The sequence below is a fragment of the Stegodyphus dumicola genome, chromosome 5, assembly GCF_044657685.1.
Source record: "Stegodyphus dumicola isolate Sdum_Otavi_A_Nest chromosome 5, ASM4465768v1".
NCBI classification, from domain to species: domain Eukaryota; kingdom Metazoa; phylum Arthropoda; class Arachnida; order Araneae; family Eresidae; genus Stegodyphus; species Stegodyphus dumicola.
The window spans coordinates 124,694,513-124,705,853 of record NC_140772.1 but is presented as its reverse complement, the minus strand read 5'-3'; positions in this window follow the sequence as shown (position 1 = coordinate 124,705,853).

The window sequence follows — 11,341 nt, the reverse complement described above, 5'->3', positions numbered from 1 at the left end:
TTTTGCGTCCTAAGGGCGAAAGCTAATTCATTGACATAGTTATCCCAGCTTTTATGAAAATTTTTAACATAACTACGGATAATTTTCACTATATTTCTATTGACCCGTTCCGCTCTATTTGATTGCGGCCGATACGGGACCATTTTTAAATGACGTATGGCCAGTTTTTGGCACATGTCTTCAAATATATTACTTACAAATTGAGGACCATTATCCGATATAACTTTTAGGGGCGCCCCGTATTTTAAAATATATTTATTTAAAATAGAATCAGTAACTAATTTCGCGGAGGCTCGTTTTAAGGGAACAATTTTGGTCCACTTACTAAAATGATCAACCATAACAAGGAGATACCGACTTTTATTTAACTGAGTTTTTGGGAAAGGGCCCAATAAATCGATGCCAATTATTTCATTTGGAAATTCGGATTTAATGCTATTTAGAAACCCGGCCGGGCGGAAATTAATATAATTAACTGCTTGACATGTTGGGCAGGACTGGACATACGCCCTTGTTAACTTTTGCAGTTCAGGAAAATAGACTGCTTCGCGTACGCGTTGGATAGTTTTTCGAATACCAGCATGAGAAGCTAAACGGCAGTCGTGTAACTCCTGCAGGATATTTAATCTAAGACTAGCTGGGATAACAGGTCGAAATTCGTTGTTGGAATTCGTAGTTTTTGTATAAAATAATAGACCATCTCTTAGTTCGTAATGGGCCGCCCTATTTCTTATCGCCACAATATCTTGGTGGTTAAAATTTTCAGGATCCTTTAAATACTCATAAATGTTTCTAAATTCAGGATCTTTACCCAGTTCGGTTATTACAGTTTCTAGGGAATTTATTGTACATGCTGTGAGCATTGCCACCTTTACAGTATTACCTTCTTCATCTATTTTTATTCTGGATAGGGCATCTGCTACGATATTTTTCTTTCCGGGGGTGTGCTTGATTACCAGATTATACTCTTGTAACTTGAGTGCCCATCTTATTAACTTTGGGGATAAGTTTTTCCCTGAGTACAATCTAGTTACCGCCGCATGATCAGAATACACTGTTATTGGCGCCCTTCCAAAATAGACTCGGAACGTTTGCACTGCTAACAGAACTGCAAGTGCCTCTCTCTCAGTCGCGGAGTAATTTCTTTGTGTTTGACTTAAAGTTCGACTAAGAAATGCCACGGGCTGCTGATTTTGCGAACGTACCCCTCCTACCGCATAATCCGAAGCATCCGCTGAAATTTCTAAATTCTCATCCTTTTCAGGAAATTTCAAAACAGGGGCTTGCGTTAATGCTTGCTTTAATTTTTCGAAAGCACTATTGGCTTCGGCTGTCCACGAGAATCTTGCCTTTTTCCTTTTTAATTTTAACAATGGTTCAGCAATAGCTGCAAAATCTTTTATAAAGGACCTATAATATGAACAAAGTCCTAGAGAAGAAGAGAGCTTCTTTGCCGTGTTTGGAGTCGGATACTTTTGTACAGCGATTATTTTTGATTCATCTGTCTCGATCCCTTTTTGAGATATTTTGTAACCTAAATATTTTAATTCAGGGGCTGCAAATTTGCACTTTTCGACATTAACTTTTAGACCGGCCTCATTTAATAATGAAAACACCTGTCTTAAATCCTGTACATGTTGGTCCAGATTATCACTAGTAATAATGATATCGTCTAAATAGATAAATGCGGACTATCTAAGAACAGGCCTTAGCACAATGTCCATACATCGCTGAAATGTTGCCGGTGCCCCTGAAAGGCCAAACGGCATACGCAGGAATGCATAAGTGCCAGACTTGGTTATAAAAGCAGTCTTAGGCACGTCTTCCGGTCTAACCCCTATTTGAAAATAACCAGTCATTAAGTCTAAAGTTGTCAGGTATTTGGTAGAAGTTATGTTCCTTAGAATTTCTTCAATAATAGGTAACGGATATACCGGATATTTAGTCATGGAGTTTAATTTACGATAGCCAATCGCAAAACGCCACCTTTTTGGATGTGTTACTGGATAGTCATTGTTTTTCTTACATAAAACAACCGGGCTAGCATAACTACTTGAGATGGGCGTTATGATCTTTTTACGTAACATATCTGTAATGTGCCACTCTATAATTTTTTCTTTATTCTTATCATATCGGTATGGTTTGTGGCGAACTGGCAGTGAATCTCCGGTGTCGATACTTTTGTTAGTAAATTGAGTAAATCCTGGAATATCACTAAATAACGAAGCAAATGCACTTACCACTTGTCGAATTTTTTGTTGCTCTTCCTTAGGCAGGTGGTCAAGGTTTAACATTGGTGATTCTGTTTTTTCTTCTCGAACTGGTTTCATCGTCAGCTTTGAGGGGCGGTATATAAAACAATTTTAACTGTGGTAAAATTTTGCATGAAATATAACTTATGGACCCTAAGGACACAAAATTGAGACTTAAAAAAAATCTAGAGCGAAATCCCGAATTTTGAGAGCCGGTATTTATTTTATACCGGCGCCCCTCTAGGACATTTTTTCCAGGTAGCTGCCAACTGTTAATCTTTGTTTTTAAAATTAATTTTGGGTACTTTTGATGTGCGTCTGTAGTGGTGAGTGCTTGAATACAGTAATGTAAGTCTAAAGACATTTTTTTTTTTAAATTTTGGCAGAAATTTAGAATTTCAAAAATAAAAAAAAATAAAATTTATGTTTTTTTATGCACTTTGATGACGCAACCCAGCTGAACATACTTATGTAAAATATGGGTAAAATGCTTTTCAACTTGATTTAAATTCAATATTATTTTATAAAAAAATTTAGCAAATATAACACTGCAGTGTAAATCGTATCATGCTGTAACTGAACTCAGCCGAAAATTAAAAAAATTGAAAAATGAAGCACTACGGCCGACTCAGCTGAGAAAGTATGTTGCATTTTTGAAGTTGTATTTTATACTTTAGATAATATGTGAAAAAACAACCATGCTTCATACTATGATACGAAGAATCGCCCCCCCCCTCGACGCACACACACTTAAGATCATCAAGGTAAAGAATCTCTAAGGACAAGGTTCTTTAATATACTAAGGTTAGGCCAGGAACGGAAAAAGCGTGCCATTGGTTGCTGGTAGTGACGTCACCCGGGAGACAAGACGCATCGGCCGACGCGTCTGCTACATGATTTTGGTAATGGAAAAAATGTAAACTAAAGCAAAATGATCATTTTATATGTGGTAGATACACCGTAAATACCGGGTATATACTTTCCGATAAAGTATTTTGTTAAAGAAAATGTTTATTTTATGCACAGAATTCGTACGAATGCTGAAAATAATTGTAAACATTAAATTCTTATCATAAAGGAAAGCATTAGAAAATGAAAAACGATATTTAAGTTAATTGAGGGAAATAAATATTGTAAAACAAACTATTTTTCAATATTTTTCGTAGTATTGTTTGCACTAAAGAAATTTTGTTGAACAGAACACATGATGGCATAATTCCTAAGACCATGGTAAAAACATAATCAAAAAGTATTATTCTATTTAATTTCATTGCTCATGCATTTTTTTTAATACAAATGAACTTTGACATTCCATGAGAAATATATGATCGTGATTTTCAGTTTAAATTACTAATCTGAAGCAAAAATATATATAAAGAGATTTGACTTAACAAATTCATATTTAAATACCATAAAATTCTACAAATGTCTTAATATCCGTCACTATACTTTTAAATAGTATACTTATCACATTCTGGAATGGAACAATTAAAATACATTTTCTTATACATATACGCACAATAATAATAATAATAAACTTGCCCTACATCTTAGTTTCGGCCCACCAGCGGCCGAGCGGTAAAGTCGCTGAACACTGGTAGTTCGGTTCGAATCCCGCGAACGGGCTGGCTGCATGGGTGTTTTCGTGGTTTTCCTCATGTGTAACGTGTATACGAGCCAGTTTCCCTGAGAAAGTCCTCCACGAAGGCATCACAAAGCAGATAGCCCTAGTGTGCTTTGCCATAATTAAATACACCACCACATCTTAATTTCAATTCAGCCTGTACATAAATTAAATATGTTATTAAATTAAATATGTTATTAAAATGTTTAATTACTAATGTATTTTTATCAGGTTGTTTCTTAAAATACTTTTGTTATACTCGAAATATGCGTTCAATATTGAATTATTTTTCTTTCTCTTATAATTAAAAACAAGTTATATGGAATCAAAATTAAAACATATGCAGCAGTTAAATAACACTGAACAGAATATCTTACTTACTCTTTCGCTATTTGTATTGTAGCATTATACACAGATTTGTTTTCCTTCAGGTTCAAGCATGTGTAAGTTATATCAGTTAAATTACATCACACATACCTGTATGCATCAGTTAAATAACACTGAAGGAAATATGTCACTTACTCATTCGATGTTTGCATCATAGTGTGGTCGAGAAATTGTTCTTTCCTCACGGTGAGGCATGTATCAGTTTACTTAGTTCGCAAAGCTTAACCCAGACGCTGCTTCAATACATAGAATTACGTTTGGGATGTAAAGAAAGTAACCAAAACATGTGAATGAAGTTGGATACGCGAATTTATTAACTAATCATTCAGGTACTCAGTATTGGTAAACATGACACTGAGTTTAAATATCTCACTACGATGTAAGTCTCATACACAAAATGAAGATTATGATAAAAAATGATTTAAAATGAGAAATTTTTCAATTTAAATGTAAAATAGGAGTAAAATGAAAAATAAATGTAAAATTACATCACAGTTATGTATGAAAACTACATAACTTCATTAAAAAATAGTTATTTTATCTGGTTGTAAAGAGCGTTTTCCGCTAAAAAACGTATTAACGTGTATAATTCTGACACAACGCTATAGCACAATTTGCCACTTCCGCCTAGGTATAATAGCAAATTAACAACACAAATCAAATCAAACTGTTAAACGTTGTTAATGCAACGAAAGTAAACAAACGCCAAGAACTATCGCTGTCACCCACATGACGTCATGCGTATGTGGCTTAACTTTCTCCCTGCACTGCGCATCGCTCTTGGGCCCCCCCCTGCTCTAAGGAGAAGAAGTAAAGGTTCCCCGGGGCAAATGTGGCTCCGTCAGACCGAAGAGACACATTATGTATATCCCTGAAGCTTACTTTAAAGGGGCAAACCATTCCAAAGCTATCCACCCTCCGTACCTCACTGCGCATGTGCGAAATAACATCAGGAGGCAACAAAGCAGCATCAAAGAATGCAGCATGCCGTCGGCCATGTTAGCAATCTTTTTACCACGTTGTTCGAAAACGCTCTTTGTTGTTGTAGTCAGAGGTACTTGGTGAAAACTTTGCTCTTGGTTTTCACAATGGTCATTCCAAATAATTGTCTAAACGTTTTCATGGTAATTTGTTTTTAAAGTTGTTGTCGGATAATTATAATGTATTTCAGTGTTTTCAATTTATTTAGGGGTGCCTTTAATTGTCTTTAAATATTTTTTCTGTTTCAGTTATTGCAAATTTTGCTTTTAAAATTTCACTGTAAAATTTTAACTATGGATCCATAAAAAATTATTACGTTTTGTACGACACGTGTTTTCCCCCCCTTTTTAAGTTTACAGAAGAAAAGAATTAAGAAATTTATTTCATTTAAATTTTGTCTTCGTACGGCCCGCTGTTTAAATTGAAAGTAAAAATTGGACAGGATTTCTATAATTCGCCCCAAAATTCCAACTAACATCCTTTTGCTCATAAAACTCCAGAAATGTAAAAATTTTGAGTTATTTTCAAAGTAAAAAATTTACTATCTCCTCGAACTGCGGCTGTTTAAATTTCACCCTGCGCTGGTGTTTCACTGCATAGCCGTGGCTCTTCGGTACAGCGGCGCAGAGGCGGAACAGGTTTACATTGCGTCTATGGAAGCTTTCATTCTTCTTCTTAGAGATTCTTTGATCAAGGACCGTAAGGATCCCTTTTTTATTTTTTGTAAATATAGGTTGTAATGTATCTTTTTGTTCAGGAAGAAACGCCGTTAAACAATTTTATTATTTGATACACCTCAAAGGTCTTATTCTGATTTTCAACCCCTTTGGCTTCATAGGGGCTCCTTTTCAACTTTTGGATAAATTTTAGTTTGCATCTAAAAACGGGCCTTAGAAATATTTTTCCTTCTTTCACCAACTGTCAAAATTTATTTCAGAAACAACCTATTTGTATCAACCAGAGCGCAGATTTCTCTCGTGTTCTCTAGTCTTTCATCTGAAATTAACAAAGAATTTCCCTAAAGAATAAAAGCATGCTTTCAAACCAGCAGTTTTTGTGATTACGCTATGAGATAGACCTTAAGTACATTTCCATTTTAAGTGAGCTTTCCCTTTGTGTGATCTTATCACACCTCACAAAGGAAAAAGGCGCGACTCCCGAATGACAAATTAGTTGTCAATCACCTCTTTCATTTTCCTTGCATTCTAGAATTTTGGAAATCTCGAAGGAACGGGTGTCTTTTGGGGGCTAACATGCCACATTTAACCCCCACAATTGTGTAAAGTTTTGACCCCAGATGGCAATTTTGAAATCGATGAGTCTTTCTCTTGGGAAAGAGGTAAGTGCTGAAATAAAAATTTTAGCTAAACACAGACGAATGAAACTCGAGCTGAGTACACAAAGAATAAATAAAAACTAATATACTTGTATTCAGTCCTAGAGCAGGGTCAATAAACTCCCAATTCCTCCATGAACATAATATTGAATCCTAGACAACTTATAAATTAATCATGAAAAATTATTATATCATAAACTGTTATAATAATAAAGAAATTCTGTCATGTCACAGAGTATAAAAGGAGAAGACTGGTGCTGCCATCTATTGGCGTGGTACCCTTAGTGTGGGCGCCGGTATATATTATATACCGGTTTTAAAATCGTATAAATAATCTTCTGTTAATTATCATTTCTGACAAAAATGAAGTAAATATATAAGATTCAGCAAGTATACGTCATATATTTGCAGATTTTGAATTTTTTCTTTCCCTCCAATAGAATTTATCAATCTTCCAACATGATACCTTGCAAAGAGGTATATTAATTTCATAACTGCAAAATATTGAGCATTCATAAGGTGATGCTACCATTTAGAATTGAAAGGAAACACTAGATGCTTAAGATTATAGCTTTTGGTCTAGAAAAATAAGCATTTTTTCGGAGGTTAAAAAATTAACAAACAACCGGTATATATTATATACCGGTGCCCTTCAAAGGGTTAAGGGACGCTTCGTTAAAATCCAGCGTTGCTTCTGCCTCTGAAAGAAAATCTATCCCTAAGATGATATGTGCTTGCAAATTCTTTACTATAAAAAACATAATCTTTACTTGTTCGTCCTTGATACGAACGTATAGCGGTAATTTACCTATGCACTTGCATCTTTCTCCCTGCGCAGCTAACACTGTCGTATTATCCGAATTATATATGCGGTATTTACGAAAATACTTCCTAAAAAAATCTTCTGCCACACAGGAACACTGCGCGCCTGTATCCAGGAGTGCGGTGGCTGGGATGTTATTCACCAACACTTCAATCTTTGGAAGAGTCAAATTTTTCCCCATCACTGTATTTAACTTGAAGGAAGAGGGGTTTCTTTTTGCCTTCGGATTTCCGCACCCTCCCGTCAGCAGAAATCCGTTTTAGTTTAAATCTTGTTTTTTCCTTTCCATGCTTTCCTTCTTTTTCCACTGGCCTTCAGACTTTTTTCCTGGATTGCTATTGAACTGTCGACGTTCGCCGGTTGTTTTTGCATACTCGGGTTTCCTTGCCCACTGATTCGCTTTGCTTCCGTAGCCGTGTTCTTGACTTTGCTGTGGTCTTGGCGCACCAAATTCGTTTCGTTGCTCATACTGGCGTCTTCTTTCAATGTCCGCCGCTCTTCTACTTTCAAACTGGATTGCTAGCTCAAATAACTTTTCCAGTGTAGTCGGATTCCTTAATTCAATAAAGTCTTGTACTTGGGGAAGTAACTTTGGCAAAATCACTTGAATTATCTCAGGATCCGGACGGTTTCCATACAAGAGTTTGAAGACGAGAATTTTTCTTAAAATAAAGGTGGAAAGATTTTCGATTCGTTGCTGATATATGCTGAAAAGTTCCGTTTCTAATTTTGCAGGATCTCTTACGACAGGGAAAGCTTTTTCTAAGGCAGTCTTGAAATTTTCGTAAGTATAGGTGGGACTTCCCGCTTGACCCAAGAAGCTTCTGCCTATACATTTGAACCAATTAAGCGCTTGGCCCCTCAAAGCGCTGGTAGCTAAGGGGACTTTCTGGAACTCATGCACGGAATACAGCATGAAGTGGTCATCCAATTTTTCAAAAAAACTGGTTACCGATGAGTTTCCATTAAATGTTGCTTCTGGTTTCATCGATGCGCGCATGGTCTGGACGATGTAACCAAATCCTTCCAGGGCGGCAGCTGGCATTTCTGGATTCTGAGCCGCTTCTGCAGGCAGCACAGGTTCTTCTTCAAACTCGGCCATGGTTATTCTTCTTCGTCGGGCGCCACTATCAGGTTGTATGTTCCTCCTTACTTGCTTTGGGGACATTAAATGACCTGACTCGGAACAGGGAGCTTACTAAAGCTATGTTCAATAAATGTGGGAAGTAGACAATACACACAAGAAGGGTATACGAAACCCTTTATTTTTCTCTCTTTACAATGATTTCCGGACTTCGGAATACAGAGACCAACCACTTGTGGTCTGAACGTAAGAATATAAAAATATTAACTAAACTCTAACTAAACTAACTTTGGATTAATAAACAAGTGCCTACTTGAAGATTGGCCGTATATTAACAGAAAGCCATATGTAGTACAGACAACTGCTAACACTACAACACGTTTAAAGTTATCAAGAGGATTAAACCTCTGGCCTTGAAGGCAACCAGCAACCGAGTAAAACTGCTATGGCAAGCGGCCTGCTCCTAATCACTCCTTCCTCTCTCTTGCTTGGCAAAAAGCCACAACTTAAGTACTTGGCGTTCGCAAGACAAATTTGCATAAATAAGTTAAAGCTTTTAATTCTGGCCGGAAGTAGAAAATAAGAAGTGATAGTAAAGATTTAAAATAAAATAAACGTTAGTAAAACTTAAGATCCTTACACGGTAAACCAACAAACTGCGAATTCATTTTGGATCTAAACCACAAACGATAATTTTGTTAAAGAATAAAATAACCACTATTATTTATATACAGTGTCTCACAAAAGTGATGGGATACTTGGGCTTTACCAAAGGAAACTGTCGTAAAATAAATTAAAAAAAACATGTAAAAATTTTTTGTCGATGTGTTTCATACTTAAATTTAATAACAATTATTACATAACATACATTTTCTCAAAATATTAAAATATCAATTTGATAAAAATACAATTGTTTAGAACGAAGCAAAAAATGGCTCACATAAGTGATGTGACACTTACTTTTCCATCAAATATTTATCCAAAAATTTTACTTTATAAAAGGGTTTTCATATTTTGTTGGATTTCCTTTTACTTTTAAAACATGATTTAATCTTCTTGGGATGGATTCGACTAATGTTTTTTCGATTTCTGGAGTGATTTTACCCCATTCTTCTTGAAGCACCGATTTTAATTGTTGTTTTGAAGAAATAGTGTGTTTGCGAAATTCTTCCCTGGGTTTTCTCCACACCAAGATTCTACCGTCAGAATCAAATATATTAAATTTACTCTCATCAGCAAATATAACTTCATTCCAGTAGTCAGAATTCTTATTTATGTTGGATTTTGCGAAAGCCAGTCTGAGGTTTCTATTCTTTTCACTCACGAAGAATTTTTTCCTGGCTGCTCTACCGTGATATCCAGCAGATCGAATTACTCTTCCAATAATCTCAGGATTAACAATTACTCCATATAATGCTTGTAAATCAGGAGCAACTTTAGGAGCACTCATTCTTGGATTTTTTTTTAATATTTCGAACGATAATTCGCTTTATTCCATTGGATAGCTTTGATGGTCGGCCAGGTCTTCTTTTGTCCTGAATCATATGATTTTTTTTTATATTGTTTAATGATATTGAAAACTGTTGAATGACTCAGGTTAACTGTTTCAGCAGTTTCTCTAATAGAATTTCCACGTTCAATATGCAAATTAATAACTAATTTTCGAATTTCAGGCAAAGTTTCTTTTCCTTTAGCATTCATGGCTGCACAGAGATAAAAAAACACAGAAATTCCAAAACAAACTGGAGAGACATGCTGCAGACGATTTTATAAATTATTGCCAATTGCTTTTGAGTAAAAATAAAAACCCCAAAAAATATTGTTATTGCTTACTTCAGACGATTTTTGTTGCATAGTACGTAGTAGTATCTAATAGAGTCCCATCACTTATGTGAACCATTTTTTGCTCCGTTCTAAACAATTGTATTTTTATTAAATTAATATTTTGAGAAAATGTATGTTATGTAATAATTGTTACTAAATTTAAGTATGAAACACACCCACAAAAAATTTTTACATTTTTTTTTTAAATTTATTTTATTACAGTTTCCTTTTGTAAAGCACAAGTGTCCCATCACTTTTGTGAGACACTGTATTATCAAAGAACTCATATAATCAAGTGCGATTATGATTGCAAACACTACGTATTATAATAATGAGGTAAAAGTTACTTATAGGGTCAAAGTTTACAGTTTTGCTACTGTTGAGTAGATCGTCGGGCTATCGATATATATCATAAGTCGGAAAGCATTATAAACATATCAAAACCAAAAAATTAAAAATACAATTTAAATAAAAAATGATGTCTTAAATATAATTCACAATTAAAACAACAATACAAATTTAAAATACACAAACGATATGTTAAACATTGCATATAAAATACGTTACATTACAGCTCGTCATCACACATTATCTCGTTTTCCTTTATACACAACGATCCGTATTCGTTCCAAAAACATCAAAGCTCGGTGTCCATGTACACATCCATCTATTTCCACCTTAAAAATATCAGAGAATTGGACAACTTCGGCATTGCGCACTATATTGGCTCTGCCCATGTACACATCGATCTATTTTCACTTAAAAACATCCTAGAATAGCACAAACTAGGCACCGCGCACAACCTCGGCATTGCGCACTACATTGGCTCTTCCTATGTACACATCGATCTATTTCCACTTAAAAAAACATCTTAGAATTGCACAAACTAGGCACCGCGCACAACCTCGGCATTGCGCACTACATTGGCTTTGCCCATGTACACATCGATCTATTTTCACTTAAAAAACATCCTAGAATTGCACAAACTAGGCACCGCGCACAACCTCGGCATTGCGCACTACATTGGCTC